Below are 25,686 nucleotides of genomic sequence, written 5' to 3' on the forward strand. Positions count from 1 at the left end.
CTATTCATTATTATTTTCATTTATTTAGGTCTTTTAAAATCTCCTACAGTAATATTTTGTAGTCTTCAGTGCACAAGTCTTTCATCTCCCTGATTAATTTTATTGCAAGGGTTTTATTCTTTTGGATGCAATTGTAAATGGAATTGTCTTCTTTCTTTTTTTTCTAATATTAGCAGGAGTTGACAGGAAGGAACCGTTTTCTTAATTTCCTCTTTGAATTGTTTGTTGCTGATGTATAAAATCCCAGTTTAGTTTTGCACGTTGATCTTGTACCCTGTAACTTTGCTGAATTTGTTCATCAGTTCTTGTCATTTTTTGGTGGATTCTTTGGGATTTTCTTGTAATGTATAAAATTATGTCATCTGGAAATATGTGTTGTTTTAAAACTTCCTTCTCAATCTGGATATCTGGATGCCTTTTATTTATTTATTCGTGCCAAATTGCCCTGGCTAGGACTTCTGGTACAATATTGAATAGCAATGGTGAAGATGGGAATGAGATAAGAATACTTGCTTCCACTACTGCTATTCAATATCCCACTGAAAGTAATGGATTTTGCAGGACATCTTTCATGTATTACAGTTCACAAAGTAAAGCCAGTGGCTCAATAATGCCCCACCTTTTCTGAGATTATATTGTTTTTTGGCAAATTTATGGTACAGAATATACATATTTTGGAACATAGAAATATTGGAATAGTCCTCTTAGGAGGAAGACAATGAATATCTCAAAGCTATATGTCTCACTCTAAAAGAAGACTAGCTTTACTTTCTGAAAAAACCCCATTGATTCAGAGTTGTTCCTTAAATTAGGGCTATTGATTTACTCAGGGCGTTTTCCTTAGACACGTCTGGTTCTGTCTTATAATGTGTAATGCATTCAAAGGGAGGATGGAGAATAGGGAACTGCCAGCAGCTGACAGTGGGAGAAATGGCCATTGGCAACAAGGGACAATGTGGAAGAAAAGTCGAGTGAGAAGGAGTTCAGGGAAAGGGCAAGCTAAATGCTAATTACTGCAGTGGTCTTTGTGGTGTCACCATGTCGCTCCACAATGCAATGAATCACTTTTTTTTTTTTTTTCTGAGTTCATTTTCTAGCCCCATTTCTGGACACTCTTGAATATCCTCTCTGCAGCCCCCTGGCCAGTGCAGAGGAGGGCAATGGGGACTGGGACATGGGATGCTGCTGGGGGCCAGGAGAGCACAGTCAATAACTTTTATATGACCTTGAGTTAGATGAAAGACTAAATTATATTTAGTATAAATCATTCAATACATTTAACAAAAAGTCTTATAAACATAAAATTTTAAAGTTCTCAGAAGGGAAGGGCTCACGTTCATGGATTTTATATTTATAGCATATATTTCATTTCTTATCAATGCCAGGGAAATTAATTATTACATGAAATGATGAAGCAATCTTTTACAGTAGAGTTCTTCTGGCCAGGCATGGTGGCTTATGCCTGTAATCCCAGCACTTTGGGAGGCTGAGGCAGGAGAATCACTTGAGGTCAGGAGTACAAGACCAGCGTGGCCAACGTGGTAAAATCCCATCTCTACTGAAAATACAAAAATTAGCTGGGCATGGTGGCACATGCCTGTAGTCCCAGCTACTCAGGAGGCTGAGGCAGGAGAATCACTTGAACCTGGGAAGCAGAGGTTGCTCTGAGCTGAGATCATGCCACTACACTCCAGTCTAGGTGATAGAGTAAGATCCTGCCTCAAAAATAAAAACAAAAAAAAAGTTATTCTGACACATTTCTGATGAAAAGGATAGAGAAGGAATGTGAAACTTCTCAGTAACTTGTCCCTGTAAAACTGGATTGATGATTTTCTTCTATGAGAGCCTTCATAGGGGGTGATCTGAGTAAGTTCCACCAGTAAAAATTTAGACCAATGAGTAAAAGTTCATTTCCTAAGCAACTCAAGGTTGGGGATCACATAATTTATTGTCCAAACCAGGAAACTTTTGAGAAAGTAGTGGTGCACTGTGAATTATGCCAGGATGACAGGCGTAAACCAGTACTGTCTTGGGCAAACTGAGATGGATGGTCATTCCAACTAAAACCCTTAGGACCACTGGAGTTTTCTGTTTGTTTGTTTGTTTGTTTGTTTGTTTGTTTTTTTGAGATGGAGTTTCTCTTTGTCACCCAGGCCGGAGTACAGTGGTGCAATGTTGGCTCACTGCAACCTCCGCCTCCTGAGTTCAACAATTCTCGTGCCTTAGCCTTCTGAGTAGCTGGGATTACAGGCACCCGCCATCACTCCCGGCTAATTTTTGTATTTTTAGTAGAGACGGATTTTCACATGTTGGCCAGGCTGGTCTCGAATTCCTGACCTCAATTGATCTGCCTGCCTCAGCCTCCCAAACTGCTAGGAATACAAGTGTGAGTCACCGTGCCTAGTTAAGTTTTTATTCTTATTGTTACAACTGCTTCATTATGGAAAAAAATTAGCAGCAGGAGAAACTTTTATTCTGTAAAGCGATAAACCAGATTTTCAATGGAGAGGAAAACGAGGTAAGAATCCACTGTTGTAATGGTTGCCCTTTCCGGTTCTCCCACAGTTTTTTAAAGTGGCCTATTTGGGAGATATGAGACTGGACTGAAGTCAATCCAAATCAACTTGATACTGAGTGTGGCCAAGACAGAGCTGCCTAGCGGGTTTAGGTTCACACAAAGACCAGGGTGAAGAGGAGCTGGTTTCAGCCCAGATCTTTTGGGCCATTTTTGTGCACCGTCTCCACTCCGGACTTCCTACCAATGAGGCAGCCTGGGACTCTCTCACTCTTACCAGGGCCCACCAAGTGTGGGAAAGTCCTAAGATTCGGCTGTAACTGGACTTGTTTCCAGGAATTAGCAGGAACTGAGCGGGATAACTCTTTTCATTAGGAATACATTTACTTCCTCACACTTTGTTGATAAGTAAATTTCACAGCAAAGCAATAACCAAAATAATGAAAGCTATTCCATGAACATACTTAATCATGTGAATGGAATTCATGATTCCAAAGGCTAAAGGTAATGATGGTTAAAAATCAGAAACAATTAGTTTCTGATTTTTAAATCAGAATCACTTACTTAAAACCAAAGTAAGTAATTAGGCACGTGTTCTAAAGGTTACTTTTCTGGCATCAGCAGGACCTTACATTTAATAATTCGTTTTCGGTATATGATTATGAGTTTGTGGACCCCTATAATGAAGACATAGTGGACAAGGATGGCGATTGGAGCAACGATAAAAGTAATGGAAACCATCTGGGAGCATCTATTGTCTACCAGGCAAAAGTAGTTGGTTCAAAGTAATGTGGTTAGTTAGTAGCAGTTTGGAGCAGAGCTGGAATTAAAAGTTCATGCCCTTTCCGCTCTGTTTCAGTGACCCTCAATTCACAGATATTGTAGATAATGGAAAATACATTGAGATGCAAAGCAGGGACCTAGGCCCTAGCCATAGATGTGTCTTCAGTAATGGCAAGTCCTACAATCTTTCTGAATCATAGTTTCTTCATTTGTTAAAGGAAGGTTATATAGGTCTTAACCAAATCTCAGAATGGTAGTAAAAATCAAACATGATGTGTATGACAACACTTTGAAAATAGTTTTCATGGCGTAAAGCACTGCGAAAAGTTATTCAGAAGATTCTGTCTCAATCACACTTGTATTATGACCTGTAGGAAAAAAAAATCATTCAGCCTTTAAAAATTCTTTCTCTATTTTTAGATGTGCAAAAGACAGGGAAAAAAGAGATCTTTCCCCCTCACTCATCCCAGGCAGTCTTCACAAACACTTTTCTAAGTGGTTTCTATGGCTAACTCCTTTTTTTTTTTTTTTTTTTTTTGAGATATATTTTCGCTCTTGTTGCCTAGGCTGGAGTGCAATGGCACAATCTTGGCTCACTGCAACCTCTGCCTCCTGGGTTCAAGTGATTCTCCTGCTTCAGACTCCTGAGTAGCTGGTGCATGCCACCATGCCCAGATAATTTTGTATTTTTAGTAGAGACAGGGTTTCACCATGTTGCCCAGGCTGGTCTCTAACTCCTGACCTCAGGTGATCCAACCGTTTCTGCTTCCTAAAGTACTGGGATTATAGGTGTGAGCCACCATGCCCAGCCATGGCTGACTACTTTATCTATTGTTTGCAGGTACTAATTGCTAGGTGGATCAGCGTGATTCTGAATGCATCCTACCATCCTTAGTGATTATTAAGGATCCCTGAGATTTTAAATATTAAGTGAGGCATGAAGATCACTTTGGTTTTAAGTAACATAAATTTCCAACTCAAAATGATTTAAACATTAGGAGACATCAGGAACCATTTCATCTCACTTAACCAGAATTTCATAGGCACAGCAGCTCTTGCTGTGGTATCTCAGAGTCCTAATTTGTTTTCTGGCAATTCTATCTACTTTGACCTTCACTATGTGTCGACATCATGGTTGTAGTTCTAGGTATTGAAGCATACAGGGCATCATCTTATGGAAGAAAGACAAAATCTCCCCACCTTTTTTTGGGCCAGGATTGGATGGCACATCACATCTAAGCCAATTGCCAACAAGGGGAAATGATCATCGTGGCTGACCATTTGAGGTAGGGTGTATTTTTGGGAGCCAACCACCGAGACCACTGCAATAAGGCAGATTGGAAGGAAGGATGGAGTCACCTGACACTATGTAACCTCCATTCAAACTTTGCAGAGTAGACTCTTTGTAAGGCTACTTGGTTGATGGAGATGGCAGCACATCTGTCGTTTTGTACTTCTTGTTACCAGGCAGATCGTGACCATTTTATAGTTCCTGTTCTGTGGCCACTATAATTGGCTTACTTTGAGATTCCTACGTAGCTTTTGTCTCTTTTTGTTTTTTTGAAGAGACTGAGTCTACAGTTGCAATGGAAGACATTGAGATGAAAGAAAATCTCTACTCCTTTTGATTTGCAGAAAGCTACAGGTTGTATCTTACAGTGACTGTTGCAGAAAATAATGAGCCTCCAGATCTTGGTTTAAAAAAGGGTGCCTCTGATGAATCTCTTTCCTGGGCAATTTGTTGACTCTGTTTTAGCTGCCACCTTTGTATCAGCCTGTGGTTAATTCAGACTAGAATATGAATACCAGTGTTAAAAGGACAAATAACTAGTTAGGGGACATCCCAATCTGTTCCTTGATTAAGGAAACAATTCTCATCTCATAAGAGAGGAAATAATCCGCAAGATGTTATGTATGTTTTGAGGCAATGAAAAGTGTTCTTCCTGATGAAAGTTTGTTGAATTAAGACAAACCCCTGTTTATTTTGTGTCTTCATCTACAAATCCATGACATCAGCTGCTTAGGTGCTTATAATCAGAGTCACACCAGAATGAAGAAATATTTCTATTGTTCAGTTCCCTGAAGGAAATATGTGAGAACTCAAAACTCCCACTATTAATTGAGATAATCTTCTGGTAAATGCCTGGTCTGGGCCAGGCAAGGTGGCTCATGCCTGTAATCGCAGCACTTTGGGAGGCTGAGGCAGGCAGATTACTCGAGGTCGGGAGTTTGAGACCAGCTTGGCCAACATGGTGAAACCCCATCTCTACTAAAAATACAAAAATTAGCCAGGCATGGTGGCGCACACCTGTAATCCCAGCTACTCAGGAAGCTGAGGCATGAGAATTACTTGAACCTGGGAGGCAGAGGTTGCAGTGAGCCGAGATTGTGCCACTGCACTCTAGCCTGTGCGACAGAGTGAGACACCGTCTCCCCCGCCCAAAAAAAAAAAATCTTGGTCTGAACAGCCTACCTAAACTGTTTAGTAATTTGTTTTTCTGAACGATTGCCATCTGTTTAAAATGCCATGTGCAACTGAGCTGAGAGGTAAGTGCTCAGCCTCTGCCTTTCTCTTTTACTGACTTCTGGCCCCTTTTCCTACAAATGAATGAACATTTGATGTTGCAGCAGGAACAACTCATTATGCTCATGACAAAGCACAAAAACTGTCTAGGAAAATATCTACTGATCATTTAACCATGAGCCATGACTAACAGTTATCTAAATGGAATTAAGGGTAATGACTCCAAGAGGTTCATAGGAAAAAAGTGCCGTTTCCTAGCAGTAACGATTTAGTAGTTTTTTCCTCTTTCTTTTATAGAAACTTTTACCCCTTAGTCTCCAAATGCCTAGCAAGAGTTGTTTTATATTCCGTGGAATATGTCCTTCTAAAAAGCTTTGTAATACTGTCCTCAGAAACATGATATAGAGAAATTAAAATAATAAGGCTTGAGGTTGACCAAATAAGTAAAAAGAGATTTATTTTTTAATTAAAAATTTTTTTGACAATAAACATCATTTAATTATAATTTCCATGATAACACATTATTTCATAAAAACTTAATCCTATGCGAGCACAACTGGGAGTTGCCTAGTCCCCACCTATAAGATTTACCATTAAACTCACGTATCCAGATAACAGGATACAAAACAGAGCTGTCCCCTGTCACAGATTCTCCACCCTGCACGAGAGGAGCTCATGTTTTGGTAATTTTGTAATTTGCCAATTTGAGATGATTTTTAAATACTCCTAACTCAAGTCATGAATGGCATTAACATTTCCCCCCCTCTGTTGGGAACAGCAGCTATTTCATATGCATTCGTAAAAATATTTCTAACTGTTCAAATTCAGGGCATGTTTCTTGCCTTTAATTTTGTTTTTAATATAGTTATGGAAGGCAGAGATCTCTGATAGACGCTATCCTTCCCCTGTGCTTTGGAATTAAAAAAGATGAGAGTGGTAGATACTTCTTTTGCTGAAGTCACCTTTTGAGCTTTATACTTAGAGTCAAAGGAAAATTAATTCTTCACAGAGTACATTTTGCCTTGAAGGTACAAAGAAGTGAAGTACTGGGCGTAATATCCTGAAACAGGTGCCTGGATACTCCGCTTCTGCTCAGCACCTCTGTGGATAAATGGAGATGTGTCTAACTGACAAACTCACTCCTGTGCTTACAGACCCAGGGCATCCAGAGCCATAGAGAGCATTTTCTCCATTTTCTGTGGAAAATTAACTTATCATATCCAATCAAATGTACTTTTTATCTTAGACATTCTTTCTGGGTTATCTAATTGTAGATTATTTATTTTTTTGGGACAGAGTCTCACCCCGTTGCCCAGGCTGGAGTGTAATGGTGCGATCTCAGCTCACTGCAGCCTCTGCCTCCCAGGTTCAAGCAATTCACCCGCCTCAGCCTTCTGAGTAGCCGGGATTACAGGTGTGTGCCACCACACCCAGCTAATTTTTTGCATTTTTAGTAGAGATGGGGTTTTGTCATGTTGGCCAGGCTGGTCTGGAACTCCTGGCCTCAAGTGATCCTCCTGCCTCAGCCTCCCAAAGTGCTGGGATGACAGGTGTGAGCCACCGTGCCTGGCTAATTTTTTGTATTTTTAGTAGAGACGGGGTTTCATCATGTTGGCCAGGCTGATCTGGAACTCCTGGCCTCAAGTGATCCGCCAGCCTCGGCCTCACAAAGTGCTGGGATTACAGCCATGAGCCACTGCGCCTGGCTATTTCTGGGTTATCTTTTTTACTTCTCAGCATAAATGATGGCTCAGCAGGTTAGAAACTATGACATCAGCTTGGTTCAAAAATAACCTGAGTTCATTATCTTGTTTCTGTTTAACAAGCAGAATTTGAGAAAAAGATCATTTGATATATTTTTAAATTTTATGTCTTAGTTCTATTAAGAACCAAATAGAAATAGAAATAAACAAGATGAACTGAAAGTACAAAGTCGACTTGACAGTACAAATCAAAGCCCCAGTATTCACAGAGTTCTAACTTCCCAAATTCGTGGTCTCAAGAGAGTTGCCTGCTTGATTGGTATTCACATAGGCAGGCGCTAAAGGATTACCTGGCTTCAAATCCCCAACCTGACATCTCCTTACATCTGTCACATTAAATATAGTTCTGTTTCTTCACCTTACTCACTGATGTGGCATTTATCAAATCCTCACACAAAGGCGTAGGTTGGAAAAAAAATGACAAGATCACATTATTTAATAGACTCCTAAAATCTACTAAAAATATGAAGTTTAACTTTAGATGTCTTTTTTTTTCTTTTTTTTTTTTTTTCCAGTTAGGGTTCAAATGAGTGTTTGGCAACATACACTTATCAATTGGGGAGTTTGTAATTCAGCAGAGGGATATTACCTGGAGTGATCTGTGCTTTAAAATATTGGTGTACGGGGGAATTGTGTCAATGCTCAGTTTTTCATAGAAATGACAAGACCCCGTATTTTATTAACCATAGAAAATGTAACTGAAGAGAAACATTATAGCCTTAAAAGCACATGCAGTAATTAAATGCTGTGGCCCTATAACTGATCATGTAAAGTTGCATTTGGAATTATATAGTATCATGCATTGTTCAAAATTGTCATCTTCCACAGTTCTGCCTGGTTTTACTGGAACAATGCATTAGATGAGTAAACAAATATGTCCAGATCACCGAATGAAGAAAGGGTTTTCCTGAAGCAAATTTCTTAGGTATCTGATTACCCAAGCGGCCGCTCCTGGGAGCTTTCCTCTGATGTTACACAAAGCATATCTATTATTTACACAGAATTGTTTATCTTTTCATCTCTCACAAGGAAGTTGTTTCTTCCAAAAGTCAAAACTCCCACTGGACATAAGTGATGGCCAGCTTTAAGGTGCACAGCCCTGCAGGCGATGCTGCGTCTCCAAAGCAAGGCTTTCTGCCCAACTCAAAACCTGGTATTTTTTTTTCTGGGCTGTTTTCAGCTGTTTTTCCTTTTGTTGTTTATTATTAGAGAAACAGATGACATAAGTCACTGGATTTATTTTAAACAAGCATAGCAATATATGCACCCATCCTCAAAGTGGGCTTTGTACTTGTTCAAATAATGGAACGTTTTTGGAATTCTCTTCACAGGGTTTATTGCCCCCTCAAGGGTATGATGGCTCATCATTTTCTATTTAAGGTTCCGGTCTCTGGTTGTCTCACCCCCTCCCATGTCACTCACCTGGGCTTCATCCAACCTCGCCCAACTTTCTTGGCACTTGAGTTGACTGTTGTTGAGTCTGTGAGCAAGCTGATCCTTTCTGTGAACTCCTCTGGAATCTACAACCACAAAAAAAGCTTCCTGGGAACTGAGTCAATCTTTTCCTACCATTCAGCCTAAACCAAACATCCAAGAGAATAATTTCTCTCCTCCATTAATCAGAACATCTTCTGAACTCCGTTTTCCTGAATGTCTTAGATGTCTTAAATGTCACAGGTTTCTTCCCCGCATCCCCACTTCCCATGCTTTTACCCAAGGAGGTGACATAGTCTCGTACTTCAATTTGCATCTCTTCATGTCTTCTCCAGGAAAAATATTAGAGTCCCCAAATCTCAATAGTCATTACTTAGTTAACAACCACACTGAGAGTACTCATTATTTTTATCTGACTGCTTTTCTGCTGCATATAATGCTTTTGCATTGACATCCTTCAAATACCATATGGTGGGTACCATTAACATAGAAGCAACCTTAAATGATAACACTAATATTTAGAAGCCTTGGAATTACCTTTCTTTCCCTACCTCCCAAGTCCTGTTCCTTTGTATATACAATTAATGAGATCTTTTAAAAACTGAAAGTGTATGCAGGTCTTTTACTTGGTCAAAGGAAACTTATGGTTATTCTACACTTTTTAAAGATGGTCCTGGAGTGTTATTTCCATGAATTCCACAGTTGTTGTGTCTGTTTGTGCTCACCACTGTGGATCTCATGCTTAGAGCAGTGTTTGGCACCTAGTAAGCTCTCAAGGACTGTGTAGTCTGCCCTTGGGCTGCTCAGAGAAGTTTAAAGCTACTATTGACAGTGCCTGTTTGTGAACGAGAATATGGGAGAGTGGCCATTTCATACCTGGTCCTCAATAATAGGGCACTTATAATCATGTCGGGCATAGCTTCCTCGGAGTGATTAAGGTCGGAAGCTGTCTAACGTGTTTGTACAGGGAGCATTCCATTTCTATCACATGTTAATTGGATACAGATTTTTAATTTTGCCCAGAACACTTTAAAATACTTTTGATTAGAAGTCACATCCTGTCCAAACATTTGGGAAAACAGAAGTAAAAATTTCCCTCCTGTTTAACGACTATCTGACCAATTGGATTAAGAGTTGTGCTGATTTTTTTGCTCCATTTAATCATTCTGTTTGTTGCTATGCACTGTTACAGTCAGTGATGTGTGAAAACCAAATAACCAGAAGTCATGGGCTTAAACAGCACGATTGCCTAGTTGAGGCTCTAGTAGAAGGGACACAGTCTTAGTTTCTTGAAACACAACTTACCTGCAAAGAACAAATGAAGAACTGTGGCGTTTCAACATGCCTAGGCAACATTCCAGCATATGTGACAAAGCATTGACATATGTTGTCCAGTGGAGGGCACCAGTACTTAGTTTGGTTTTAGAGCCTATGCCTGTATCAATGTCGAGTTTAAAACAAAATGAAAAAATTACCTTAAGGGAGTCACCAGAGTATCAAAGAACATTTGCACTCTCAAAGGGCTTAGTGACCATCCAGCCAGATGTCTGTTTTTGGACAAAGACAGTAAGTGCTGAGAGGTCCTTGAGCTGGTCAGCACCAAACAATTAGTTAGGAACAGAGACAGAACTCACAGTCAGGAGCATTTCCCCACCATACTACTACCTGTTCCTTTCTTGCTTCTCCTCTGAACATGATTGACCCAGACCCTAACTAGGAAGAACTGGTTTCTGCAGTGGGATCTACACAGACTACATTGGAACAGCCAGGGTGAGGCAACATTCTTCCTGTTGAGGGATTTTGCCCTGGAAGCCTTGCCCTTTGAAATACCACAATGTGCTTTTGTGGCATTCTTCAGGGAAATGGCCAAGACATTCATTTCCATTTCTGGGCCATTGTGGTGCCTTGGATGGCACTGAGATAGTTGGGAGAAGATTTGGGCTTAAGATTTTAATTATTTTTGCTCAAGCCTTGATGTGGTGTCTATGGGCCAGGAACAAACAGCACCTTTTGTTTATTGTACTGTGTAGATTTCATTAGGGAATTTGGAAAATGGAGTGGAAACAACGGAATGAAAAATAAAACAACAAAAGGTCACTATGAATGCTCAAAGTCTTTGGAACATTTGAATAATGTCATTGGAAGTAATTTTCTGTAAAGTCCTCTGGTCTTCCTAAGCTCCTAATTCAAATCTCAGGCAAAATCAATCAATACCTTCCATAGTCCTACATCTACATATTTTTGAAGAAATAACTGTCCTCCCTACATGTCTATTGTTATTCTTATACAATAGCAAACGTACATTTTTGGTACATTAACAATAAACTTTTTATTAAAATATAACAAAAATAGAGAAAAGTATGTAATAAATTTTCACAAGGTGAACACAAATGATAAATGTCATCCAGGCCAAGATATAGAACATTACTGTCCATGCAGAAGCCTTCCCCAAGACCTCTTCCATTTACTCCCCACAGTCCCACACCCCTGCCCACAAAGGTACCGATATCCTGCCTTCAGTCACCGATTTAGTTTTGTAAGTTTCTGAATTGTATATAAATGAAATCATATAGTAGGTACTATTTGGCGTTCAGTTTCTTTCATTCAACATTTTGTCTGTGAGATTCATTTATGCTGTTACATGTAGCAGCCTTGTTTATTTTCTTTTTTATGTAGCATTTTAGTACATGGATAAACCACAATTTATCCATTTACTTTTGATGAACTTTTGAGTCATTTCTAGTTTCCGGTTACTATGAAGAGTGCTTCTGTGAGTGTCTGGGTACATGAATTTTGGTACATATATGTACTCGTTTGCTTTGGGCATATACTTAGGAGTAGAATTGCCAGTCATAGGGGAGGCACAGGTTCAGCTTTAGTGGATACAGACAAGCTGTTTTCAATTGGTTGTGCTAATTTACATTACCAACAGCAGTCTATGGAAATCCATTTGCTAGATAGCCTCACTTGAAGTTGGTGTTCTGGTGAGGCTATAATGGCATTTTAATTTGCATTTTCCTGATGACTAATGTTGTTGAACATCTTTTCATATATATATATATATTTTTGTGAAGTGCTTGTTCAAGTTCTATGCTTGTTTTCCTATTGGATGGTCTGTCTTGTTTTTATTAACTTTTAGGGCTTTTTGTATATTCTAGATATAAATCCTTTGTTGGATATGTGCATAACAAATATTTTCTCCCAATCTGTTGTTTGCCTTTTCTCCCTCCCCTTCCCTCCCCTCTCTTTCCCTCCCCTTCCCTTCTCTCTCTCTCTTTTCTGTTTTTCTTTCTTTCCTTCATTCTTTTTTTCTTTTCTTTCTTTCTTTCAGACAGGGTTTGGTTTTGTAGCCTAGGCTGGAGTGCAATGACATCATCTCAGCTCACCTCAGCCTCCATCTCTCAGGCTCAAGCCATCTTATTTCCTCAGCCTCCCAAGTACCTGGGACTATAGGTGTGCCACCATGCCCAGCTAATTTTTGTATTTTTAGTAGAGACAGGGTTTTTGCCATGTTGTTCAGGCTGGTCTTGAACTCCTGAGCTCCAGTGATCCACCCGCCTTGGCTTCCCAAAGTGCTGGGATTGCAGATGTGAGCCACCATGCCCAGCCTTTACTTTCTTAATTGTGTCTTTTTGATGAACTGAAATTCTTACTTTTAATGTAGTATAATTTATCCATCATTTAATTCATGGTTATTGCTGTGTGTCTTCTTAATCTTTTTTTTTTTTTTTGCCTGTCAAAAGGATAGTCTCCTTTTTCCCCCTAGAATCTCTGTTGTATTTATGCCTACTTTTACAGGTACAATTCCTGTAGTTTATTATGCATAATGTGAAATAGAGATTTAAGAGTTTTCTTTTCATATAGATTCTTATTACTCATGGGCAGTTTATTGAAAAGGCAATTTTTCCCCTCTTTGGACTGATGTATCACCTTTGTCAAAAATCAAGTGACACTCTTTTCTATTCTATAGGCCTATTGGTGTATCAGGGACTTATACCATGACCCTCTTAATTGCTGTAGCTTTATAATGTATCTTGGTATCTGCTCATGTAAATTCTAAAGTTTTTTCTTCTAGATTTTTCCAATCCTGCTGGAATATAGATTTGCTTGGGAATAACTTACTTAGACCTTTATAATATTGAGTTTTTCAATTCATGATCATTGCATAGCTTTCCACTGAATAGATTTTAAAGATTTCTCTTAATAAGCTTTCCACTAAATTAGATTTTAAAGATTTCTCTCAATATATATAACTTTCAGTGTAAAGTTCTTGTGAATCTTTGTCAGGTTTATTACTGGCTGTTTTCTCGCTTTGTTATACTGGCTACAACCTCATCGTTTGAATAAAAGTGATCATAGAGGCATATTTTCTATCTCAGGAAAAGATCTTTTCGTACTTCACCATTAAGTATGATGTTTGCTGTATGGCTTTTCTAGGTACTTTATATCAGGAGAAAGGAAGTTTTCCTCTATTCTAATTTTGCTAAAAGTTTAAATTTTTGTTAACATGAGTAACTACAGCATTTTATCAAGCGCAATTTGTGCATTTGTTAATATGATCATATGACATCTCTTTTTTCTTATGTGATGAATTACATTTTTTTTTTTGGCTTATAAACAACAGAAATTTATTTCTCACAGTTCTGGAGGCTGAGAAGTTCAAGATCAATGTGCTGGCAGATTTGGTGTCTGGTGAGGGCTTTGCCTCCTGGTTTGTAGATGCGGTTTTTGTAGATGCCTGTCTTTTCCCTGTGTACTCACGTGGTTGCAGGGGCATGGGAGCTGTCTAGGGCCTCTTTCATAAGAGTGTGCTGACAGATTTTAAAATATTAAACCAATCTTGAATTTCATTGCTGGAATCAAGCCAACTTGGTTGTGATATATTGTTATTTTTACATACTGTTGGATTTGATATGTGAATGTTTGATGAGACTTAAGCATCTGTCAATACCCTACAGTCAAAGAAACACATTTGAAGTTGAACAAGTGGGTTTGTTGCTCATTGCAAAGAATGAGACTGAACACAACAGGAACCACGGGGGTATCTCAGTCAGAGAGAATTAGGAAGGATTTAGTATAGGATTTGCTCCCATCATGCTGTCAGGAAACAGGGACAATTCTATAGTTGAGTGTCTTAATAAATCTTATCTATGATGCTGGAAGAATGTATCGAGGCTAAAGGTATAGTCAGCAAAGAGGCAATAGTCCCTTAAAATAGCCAGGATGAGAGGATGTCCAGGCATTTCTATGGTTTGAACAATGGTCTTGATTTTGTCTGTGTTAAGACATGATTATGAATGGTCTTAGTCTGTCTTGATCCTTTATGGTTACAGAGTACCCTGACCTGCTGTTGGTGTTCTATGAAATGGTTTATGTTGAACAGGAAGACACCAAGGCCTACCTGTGGGAGCCAGGCCAGCTCTTCGCAGCTTCGAGGCCTGGCTGATAGTGCCAGCCGGCTTCCTGGTGTCAAGGACTGCTTTTCTCTTTCTTGTATCGATGTTATTTATTTTTTATTTATTTAATTTTTTAAGATGTAGTTTCACTCTTGTTGCCCAGGCTGGAGTGCAGTGGCACAATCTCGGCTCACTGCAACCTCCGCCTCCTGGGTTCAAGCAATTCTCCTGCCTCAGCCTCCTGAGTAGCTGGGATTACAGGCATGTGCCACTATACCCGGCTAATTTTGTATTTTTAGTAGAGATGGAGTTTCTCCATGTTAGTCAGGCTGGTCTCGAACTCCCAACCTCAGGTGATCCACCCGCCGGGCCTCCCAAAGTGCTGGGATTACAGGTGTGAGCCACCACACCTGGCCTCTCTTTCTTGCATCTATGTTTATGAGAGAGATTGGTGGGCAATATTTCTTTATTTATACTGTTCTTTTCAGATTTTGATACTAGATTCATGCTGACCTTATACAATGAGTTAGAAAATGTGGCTTCCTTTTCTGTCCTGTAGGAAAGTTTGTATAGCATCAGTATCAGTTATGATTTAAACCAGGGCTCTGCAGCCAGTACCGGTCCATGGCCTGTTAGGAGCAGGGCTACACAGCAGGGGGTAAATGGCAGGTGAGTGAGCTTTACCGCCTGAGCTCGGCCTCCTGTCAGATCAGCAGTGGCATTAAATTCTTAAAGGAGCCTAAACTGCTACTGTGAACTGGGTATGTGAAGGATCTAGGTTGGGCACTCCTTATGAGAATCTAAAGCCTGATGATCTGACGTGGAACAGTCTTATCCCGAAACCATCCCACACACCTGTCAGTGGAAAAATTGTCTTCCATGGAACCAGTCCCTGGTTGGGCACTGGTTGGGCACCACTGCTTTCAGTGGGAGAAAATCCTCCTGGTGAAGTTGTCTGAGCCTTGACAAAGACTCTCTCCTTGATCGGACTTTACCTCCTCTGAATCCTGAAAACCTTGGTGTGCTTTTTGTGTAGAATCCCTTTTGACTAGGGCTTGACCTCGGTCCCTGTCCTTGTTTGGCCTGCATAGTCCAGTCGCAGCAAGAATCATGCTAATTCCGTTCAGAGAGAATCCCCCACCCTTGATATCTGATCCCCCTTAGTATCAGATCAAATTGCTCATCTCCTGCCCTCAATATCTAATCACCCTGGCCTGCCTTCAACCAGAATCCTGCCACGTTCTTGCAGCAGGAACCCCTGCCCTCCACGCCGATGTCTCCCTAAGGAATTCTCCATATACTGACCTTTCATGGTGCTCACTTCTGTTCCTTTTATGTCTTTTTTTTTTCTTTTTTTTTTGCCTCTTTTGGACAAATTAACTATTTTTAAGATGATTATTTCATTTTCCCCTCTATTTAATATTTTTTTAAAAAATAAAGCTGTCTCTCTGCTATTCTTTTGTAAGTTATCCTAGAGATTAAAACAATTACTTTTGATTTATTCCAGTTTAATATAAATGAGTTCTTTACTGCCTCTCAAAGGATTTTAACACCACGTGTCCCGTTCTTTTTTGTTATTTTTTGTCATGTTGTTTAATCTTCTACATATTTAAATATCCATATTACTACTGTTTTGTACAATTAATACTCATTTAGATTTAAGTACATTTACATTACTCATTATTTCTGTATGTATTTTGTGTTGCAGTCTTCTGTCTGACTCATTGGAGAAAACCTTTGCTGCGTGTTGGATCCATTGTTGGTGTCCTCCTTCCCTTTGGTATCTTAGCCTTTCAAGGGCACTTCTGCGGCTTCAGATCCCAATTTGTCCTCCCAGTCCTGTAAAATTGCTTGAAGCTCTTCTGGCTTCTCTGCCTCTTAGCATCTGTTCCCCCGCCCAGTTTCTTAGTCCCTAGCCCTGTACCAAGAATTGACCAAGAATTGCCCCAAAGGTGAAACTGGAATGTGGAGAGCTGGGCTCACCTCTGGAAGCTTCCTGTCTTTTGTGGATCTTGTGCCCAAATTCTGTCTGGTTGTCTTGGTGGTTCCTCCATGCCTTTAAACAGTTTGTTTGTTTATTTATTTATTTTTTATTTTTTGAGATGCAGTCTCACTCTGTCACCCAAGCTGGAGTGTAGTGGTGCAATCTTAGTTCACTGCAACCTCTGCCTCCCAGGTTCAAGCTATTCTCCTGCCTCAGCCTCCCAAGTAGCTGGGATTACAGGCGTGTGCCACCACGCCCAGCTAATTTTTATATTTTTAGTAGAGACGGCGTTTCACTATGTTGGTCAGGCTGGTCTCAAACTCCTGACCTCAGGTGATCCACCCACCTTGGCCTCCCAAAGTGCTGGGACTACAGGCGTGAGCCACCGTGCCTGGCCTGAATGATTTTTAAAAATATAATTCATCTGTTCTTTTGGTTTTTCTTTAGTTTTCTTTAAACTACTCTATCATAGCCAGAACAAAAAGTCCTGTAATTATATTTTTTGTACTTATATTCTCTGGTATGTGAGAAGCCTTTGATTGTTTAAGAAACCAATTAGCATATGTTGCTTAAGGAGTCTATGGAGAGAAGTAACGGGGAGATTGCCTTGTCCCAGTGAACCCACTGCCAACTCCAGGCCTTCTTTCTCCCGAGTCCCCTTATGGTATGGAGAGAGCATCTCCCTCATCTCTCACGTCTGCTGTGGCTCGAGTTTCACGAATCATGCAGGGTGACTGCCTGAGTGTGCTGTTTCTGAACTTGCGAGGGCCCTCCAGCCTTAAAATATCTTCACATCCTCCCCACCCCAGCTGGCCACAGATGCCAGCAATCTCTTTGAGAAGGAGCAGTCTCTGCAGTGTGAGGGGACTCAGGAGAAAGAGGGCCTGGGGTTGGCAACGAGTTCACTGGAACAAGGCAACCTCCCCATTGCTTCCTTAGCAGAGCTTTAAACTTTCCAGAACTCTGAGAGCCCAGGGCAACACACAGACTTTGGTGAATGATAGAGAGGAGATTCTTCCATAAGACCAGGAATGGGAAGCCAAGGAGGCATGTTATGACAGAGGAAAAGAGGCAGAAAAGAGAAAAACAGTCTGCCAACATTATGATCGTGCCTCAGCAGTGTCCTGGGGACAGAGGCAGGTGATCCTCCCATTGTCACAATAACCAGGGGGACCAGGTGGCTTTGACATCCTATATCTCCTATGTGGCGCCACAGTCCCACAGTCAATAGGAAACTGAGAAGGGATTGCCAATACATTCTCTGATTACCTTTATTCCTCTGCCACTGCCTCCCCAAGCTGCAGGAGTGAACCCCATTTCATCCTCCTCTGATCTTTAGGGTTTTCTCTTACTAATCAGTTGTCAGGAGCATAGCCCTTTTGACAAAGCGACTGTTGCTGAAGCGTGGTGTGCTTTTCGCGTACTGTAAATTCTTCCCTCATCTGTTGCCTGTGTATGGTGTTCTATAAATACATTAATTGGTACCACTTTTAATTTAACTGTCACTGCTGTCTCTTTTCCTGACAAGCATATATTAAACTCTCTTATGATGGAACAAAATAAAACCACCCAGTTACAGGGGGCTATTTTGGCTAAAGCGGAATGTAACAGGAAGAAAAGTTGTAGTTATGGTGGGGAAAGACTCATCAGTGATAGTTTGTGTAAAAAATTTAGAGTAAAAATTCCTTCTTAGATGTGGGGGGACATCCTCCAGGAAACTACTGAAATAAGGAAGGTAAGGTGGAATTATCAGAACAGCTGCAATTTAGGAAATGGGCTGAAACCAATTTCAACTTCATTTTAGCATTCATCAAGTCGTACTTATTTTAGATGACTTTGGTTTTGGAGGAGTTTCAGAAACCATATTCCTTATATGTTCCTTTCTGCCTTGAAAGGCTGCAGCCAATTCACAACAATGGAAACCCAACTGGTGCAAATGTTCATTTCAAATGTCTTTTACACTAGATAGAAACTGGAACGAACTAGTCTTACAATAGAGTATATTTTTACTAACTCCCATCTAGATGGCATCTAAGGATATAGTAGCAAATAATCGTAAATGTCTGCTACTCTGTGTTCTAAAGTTTATAAAACCAATGTTTTGAGATTTGGCAACTGACTAAAATTTAGGGTGTAATGAGGCCCTTTATTTCTAGATAAATTTAGGTTGATTTCATCCAAGCCCAGTAGACTGGAGTATCAGTCAAGATTCTGCCAGAGAAACAGAATCAGTGATTGTGGGGTCTGGCAAGTCTGATATCCCTAAAGCAGGCTGTCAGGAAAAGCCATCTGGAATCTGTCAGGCCAGACCTGATGCTGCTGTCTACAGGCAGAATTTTCCTTCCTCTGGGAAACCTCAGTTTTGCTCTGAAGGCCCTCATTGGATTGGATGAGGCTCAACCAGATTATTGAAGATAATCTCCTTTCTTTAACATCAACTGACTGTAGATGCTAACCACATCCACAAAATACCTTGGCAGCAATACCTAGGCTAGTGTTTGATCAAGTACTGGATACTGTAGCCTTGCCATGTTGACCCATAAGACTAACCATTACCACTGGTGGTGAAAACCCCCCTTCGGTTTGAACAGAATTATCTGGAAGTGTTGCTCAGTGTATCCACTGTAAATGGCATCAGTTCTGAAGGCCTGGACTGCATGTGCTGGCCTCCAATTCCTAAATGGAGTCCTTCTTATGGAGTGAGAGAAAGCCCAGGTCAGGCAGTCCTTGTTCTCTTCATTCTGAATACTTTGACAGGGGCATGAGCTCAGGGTGCTAGACTCTAGGGCGGAACTTTCCTATTTTTCATGAAGGCTGCACAGAATGAATATCTGCATCAATCAACCACTTCATTCTTTGCCTTTGCTCTTGAGAATGTCATGTGGGGAATGGCCTTCGAGAATTTGCAGTCTATGTTCAGTTCTAAAGAATGCTTATTTTAAAAATACATCAAAATGAATACAATTTCTGTAAGTATGGATTCTTTACTTACAGGTGTGTTTCCTTACAGAACAAAGAGAATGTGAAAAAAGGAATGGTCATAAATCTGTAAAATGTGCGTTTGGCCAACCAATATTTATTTTATTTATTATTAATTATTTTAGAGAGGGGGGTCTCACACTGTCACCCAGGCTGGAGTGCAGTGGCATGATGATAACTCACTGCAAACTCCTGGGCTAAAGTGATCCTCTTGCCTTAGCCTCCCAAATAGCTAGGACTGCAGGTGTGTGCCACCACTCCTAGCTAATTTATTGTTGTTTTTTTGTAGAGATGGGGTCTCACTATGTTTCCTAAGCTGGTCTTGAACTCTTGGCCTCAAGCGATCCTCCCACCCTGGCTTCCCAAAGTGCTGGAATCACAGGCATGAGCCACTGTGTCTGGCCCCGATATTTATTTTATAGAAAATTCCCTTGTTGCTTCATATTTTTTTTATAGCTGGAATAATAAATATGACTCAATGTAACTTCTTTAGTTTGTTTAGTTATTTTATAAGTATACATTAGAATGTACAAAATGAATGCATGAGAATGAGTGTAATACACAGTCAATAAGGAAGAAAATAAATTTGAATTTAAGCTTAGATACTATTCCTTGGTCACTTTTGACTCAGCAAAAGTGAAGTATGAAGGAAAAACATTTTTATTTAATGTATTTGTTAAATATAGTTGGGGTTAGAGAAATTCTTCTTCTTCCACCAAAAGCCACTTTGAACTTCTCTTCTGGTGTGTAAGCTCCATTTTATCAAATGTAACTTTAAAATACAAGTTCTGTTGTTATGAATACATTCAGCACCCATGAAGATGCTTTGTTATTCCCTATGATAGATATTCCTTGTAAAACCTTTGGCTTGTTTTTATGTCTCCAAACTCTATCCTTGTACATGAAGAGGAAAGGGAAAAGGAAAGTTGAAATAGTTTGATCTTTATTTTCACAATAAAATTATCTTGGGTCTAAGAAGCACAAAGCAACTTTGCAATATTATTGCCTGAATAAAAAGCAACATTGTCCATATTTTGTGCAAATGAGAAGTGAGTCCAGGCATTCATAGTGCATATCCAGTGAGTTGACCAGAGCAGGACCCATAAGGAATTTGCCTGGGAGCAGCGAGGGCGTCATGCTGGCCAACCACGGCAACCTTTAAACCTGTGGTGGTAAAACTCAGGGTTTGGGATCTGCTGCATGGAAAGGAAAATTTTAAACTAGCCTCTTTCATCTTGATTGAGGGTGGAAACATAAACGGGAGTGTTTTTGCTTGAACCTCTTGAAACCAGTTTCTTGGAAAGTAATACTTAAGTGTTTTCTTAAAATTTCATTTGCAATTGAAAATGCAAACTGTAGGGCTCATTAGTTTGTCCATGGGTGGTCTTCAGAGGCTGGACCAAGGCTGGGTGTTTGGGTGTTGGCCTGTGTCAGCTGACTGAGGTATGGGAAGGCCTAGACACATTGTTTTTGGGGAAACTTAAAAATAAATAAGTCCCATGATTTGTCTGCTTTCACCTCCCTTCAGCCCTAGAACATTTGGCTCTGGTGTTAGTCTGTTTTGCATTGTTATACAGGAATATCTGAGGCTAGGTAATTGATAAAGAAAAGAGTTTTATTTTGGTTCACGGTTCACAGGCTTTATAAGAAGCCTAATGCTTCTGGCGAGGGCCTTAGGAAGCTTACAATCATGGTAGAAGGTGAAGGGGGAGCAGGCGTGTCACATGATGAGAGAACAAGAGAGATGCCAGGCTCTTTTAAACAACCAGCTCTTGCATGAACTAACAGAGTGAGAAATTACTTATTACCACGGGGAGGGCACCAAGCCATTTATGAGAGATCCACCCCTATGACCCAAACACCTCCTACCAGGCTCCATCTCCAACTTTGGGACTCACATTTCAATATGAGATTTGGAGGGGACAAACAGTCAAATCCTATTAGCTACACAGTGTCCCAGTGAGGCCACACTGGACAGATTCACAAGCTGGAGAAGCCCCTGCTCAGCAAGGATGGGCTTACCCTCACCTCTGAACACTACACAATTAGCATTTTGCTGATATACCCAGCCAATGTGGCTTTATTTATGGGTGAAAAACTGCCAATCACTGGGGATTAGGTGGAGAAGTCTCATTTCTATTGTCAACCTCATTTCTTCTTTTTCCTTTTTTTTTTTGAGACAGAGTCTCACTCTGTCGCCCAGGCTGGAGTGCAGTGGAATGATCTCTGCTCACTGCAACTTCCGCCTCCCGAGTTAAAACATTTCTCTTGCCTCAGCCTCCCGAGTAGCTGGGGTTACAGGCACACACCACCAAACCTGGTTAATTTTTGTATTTTAGTAGAGACAGTTTCACCATGTTGCCCAGGCTGGTCTCGAACTCCTGATCTCGTGAGCCACCTGCCTCGGCCTCCCAAAGTGCTGGGATTATAAGCATGAACCACTGTGCCCAGCCCTCATTTCTATTATCAAATTGGAATCAACCTTTTTGATTATGAAAGATTCATTTTACATTGTGATTTAGAACACAACTGCAGTCACGTGTGTGCAAACATGCTTGCACATCTAAAGTTTCACAGACCAGTTTTCTCCTGCTTACCTGTGATTTGCTCTGGTATTTCTTATCCTATCCTATTCAATCCATCCCATCCTACCCTATCCTATGCATCCCCTCCTATCCAATCCATTTTCTCCTTCTCTCCTCTCCTCTTCTTCCCTCCCTTCTCTCCCCTGCCCTCCTCATTCTATCCTATCCCATCTTATTCATCCCATCCCATCCCGCCCTATCCTATTCTATCTGTATCCAAAGTGCTAGTCATGACTCACTACATTTATATTACGACACTATACTATCTGATGGATCTACTTCCAGAAAGTAAAACCAGCAATGGTGCAGCTTCATGAGCACTGGCAGAAAAAGACAGTCTGTATGAAACAATCTGCCGCCCGCAGATACACTGATTACTGACAATGTGCCCAGCCCTTTTCCTCCCAAGTGAGAAGGATAAAGAGAAGAGGTAAAGTACACTCCTTCTGTATGATACATATATACACAGGTGTGTGTTTGTGTGTGTGTGTATATACTTACCATAAATAGTCCCCAAACTTGACTTTCCTTTCCCTGAGGTGGGATAGGAAAGAAGAAATCAGTATCAGTTGAATTTGCACAGTGCATGGATTGGTGCTGGGGATACACTGTTTTTTCAATTCTCACATTTCATTAAAGCTGGTAGTAAACAAAAGTTACTATCAGAGAAGACCTTGAGTAAACTAATTGGTGATCTGAATTAATGTCTTGATATAGCATTAATTTTCTTTCCCTGTCAATTCTGGGAGACATTCTAAAAGCCCTTAGAATGGAAATTAATTGCCTAGTTTTTCCTGTGATGTTAATAGTACTCCCTTGGGCCTTCAAAAGCAACTTTCAAAGGAGAATGGGATTTGTTGCGTAGTTCTGTTTATTTTTGTTTTTCCAGAGTTTGGACTTCTTTATTAAAGGCTGTCAACCTAAGGCTTTGACCACAAAGATTTAGCACCATGTTTTTAAGAAAAAGAAAATCAAAATTGGGGTTAATGAAAGTTAAAAATCTTTGAGACTCCTTGTAGGTCTCTTGTACAGACACTTGTTTTGCAACTGTCTCTTGCCTGGGTGCGCCAGGTCTTTGCGGACCAGCTCCACCAGAGGAAAAACAAAATAAACATTACCAATGGTGGCTGTCATAACCGGCAACCTCTTTTTTTTTTTTTTTTCCTACCAGACAAACTTCTTTTTTTTTCCTCCATTAAAATTTTGTCTGTGTTTGACATTTGAATCACCCTAGAATGTGGAATATTGTTTTTGCTGAAGCTGCTGGATAAATGTCTCCTACCTACCTTGTCTGGAAAAAGCCCCAGACATCCCCCTCTCATGTGCCCTTGGCCTGGGGGCACTGCCCTTCCTGGCATCCCTGGCTCAGGCATTGGAGCCCACATAGTCACCAGCATGAATTTCAATCCCTATTCTCCGGCACCTGAATAGATAGGAGTTCAGCACATGCTCCAAATAACCCTGGGACCCAGGCTAGGTGAACTGTTAACCTGCAATGGGCCTGCCTAGCCTTCAAAGGTCAGATGACATGAAATGCTCCTCAGTGTTTTAAGATATTAGTCACACAGTAAACAAAAATACAGAGATTCTTGGAGGAGGCAGTGGTTGAAATATTAGAAGCAGACATGTCAGAACAGGAATATCCTGTCATCCTTGCTTTGCCTCATAAACAGACGGGTACAGAGGCTGGGACATAATTCCTAGGCTGCTCTTATGACTTTATATCTCAAAATACTCAACATCGATTTCTGGGTTTCCCAAAAGTTGGCTCCAACATGTATCTCCTCTTTTCTGTAGATCCAGTCTCTTCAAATACTGGCTCTTTGTGCCATGCAAGCATGTTAAAAACCTCTCCCATTTTGGAGGAAGGCCAGGGAGGGGTGGCGTGGGCGAGTAGGGTATCCAGAATGGTGCCCGGGAGAATCTCTGTGGGAGATATTTGACTGTTACTTCTTATTAACTTGAGTGGAAACCAAAAGGGCCCTCTCCTCTTCTCCCCTTTCCTCAGGCCTTTCCAGCAGGCGCGATGGCGGAAGCCCCGTGACGGTGGCCATGGCGGCGGCGGAAGTCTCCTCGGGTCCGGCGGCTTTGTCTCTGGGCTGGGCCTTCTCGAGTTACTGGCCCTTTCAGCCCCAGTTGTGGGGTCTCAGCCTGGGCTGGCGACTGACGGGCTTCTCCGGCAGGAAAGGCTGAGGCTGCAAGGTCTCGCAGGAGGCACTGCCCAAACTCCTGGCCAGACTGACACGGCCCACACCCAGCCGGGCCGAGGCTGCCCAGGAAGCACCCCTGCCAGAGGGGGCGGACCCTGGCCCAGCCCTTCCAGTCCTGGGCATTGGGATAGACCCTTGCGTCATCTTGCTGAGGCATGGGGGCCTGTCACTGGTGCAGACCATGGACTTCTTTTACCCCTTGTTGGAGGATCCCTACATGATGGGGTGCATAGCTTGTGCCAGCGTGCTGAGTGACCTCTAGGCCATGGGCATTACTAAGTGTGATAACATGTTGACGTTACTCAGCCTTAGCCAGAGTATGAGTGAGGAGGAACACGAAAAGATAATGCCACTCATGATCAAAGGCTTTCGGGACGCTACCGAGGAGGGAGGAACTGCAGTGACAGGTGGACAAATGGTGTTCAGCTCTTGGCTTATCATCGGTGGAGTTGCCACTGTGGTATATAGGCCAAGTGCATTCATAATGCCTAATAATGCTGCTGTTGGGGATGTGCTGGTGTTAACCAAACCCTTAGGAACCCAAGTTGCTGTCAATGCCCACCAATAGCTGGATGATACTGAAAGATGGAATCAGGTGTGATCCTCAGAGAAGTAGTAGAGCTGGCCTATCAGGAAGCCACGGTCAGTATGGCTACCATTAACTGAACTGCTGCTGGATTAATGCACAAATTTAATGCCCATGTGGCCACAGATATCACAGGCTTTGGCATTCTAGGACACTCTCAGAACCTCGTGAAGCAACAAAGAAATGATGTGTCCTTTGTCATTTGTAATCTGCCAGTCATTGCCAAGATGGCTGCCATCAGCAAGGCCAGTGGGCAGTTTGGGTTTCTTCAAGGAACCTCAGCTGAAACCTCAGGAGGATTACTGATTTGTCTTCCAAGAGAACAGGTGGCTCACTTTTGTTCTGAAAAAAGATCTTCCAAGACCAGAGAGGGTCACCAAGCATGGATTGTTAGCATTGTGGAAAAGGGAAACCAGACAGCTCGGATCATTGAAAAGCCTTGAGTTATTGAGGTCCTACCTTGCGGGGCCACTGCTGCTGTTCTTGGTCCTGCACATTCCAATGCATCCTCAGAGCCTAGCTCATGAAATGACATGGCACAAGTTGTTTAGAGCTTAGGGCCTTTGTAAACAATCATGGACAATTCTCAGGAGCTGATTTAAGAAATTCCCAAAGAAGGCTACCTACATAGTGGTTGCAGCTGCCCTTTCTAGGTGATCTGAATTAGCCCATCAAAAGTTGCCTGTGTGTGCATTCCAAGGCCGGAAGTATTATTTTGAACTTTGTGGAGATATCTGTTCATCTCCTGGGTAGAAGAGGAGCAGAAAAACTTGTTTCCTCTTTCCAAAGTAAGATGAGGCTACTCCAGTTTGAGGGATGTTTTTTTGCATTAGGTTGATTAATTTCTGCACAGGGAGTGAGATTATTTATTAAAATTGCATACACACAAAAGTAAATTGCACAATGAAAAAAATTTAGATCTGAAGC

At 41.2% G+C, this 25,686-nt stretch overlaps 1 pseudogene; it reads left to right on the forward strand.

Annotated features, from left to right (window-relative positions):
• The first annotated feature begins 890 nt into the window (after positions 1-890).
• LOC102119865 (selenide, water dikinase 2-like) lies at positions 891-25,286 on the forward strand (annotated as a pseudogene).
• Positions 25,287-25,686: the final 400 nt, after the last annotated feature.

This window comes from Macaca fascicularis, chromosome 6 (genome assembly GCF_037993035.2).
Source record: "Macaca fascicularis isolate 582-1 chromosome 6, T2T-MFA8v1.1".
Lineage (NCBI taxonomy): Eukaryota > Metazoa > Chordata > Mammalia > Primates > Cercopithecidae > Macaca > Macaca fascicularis.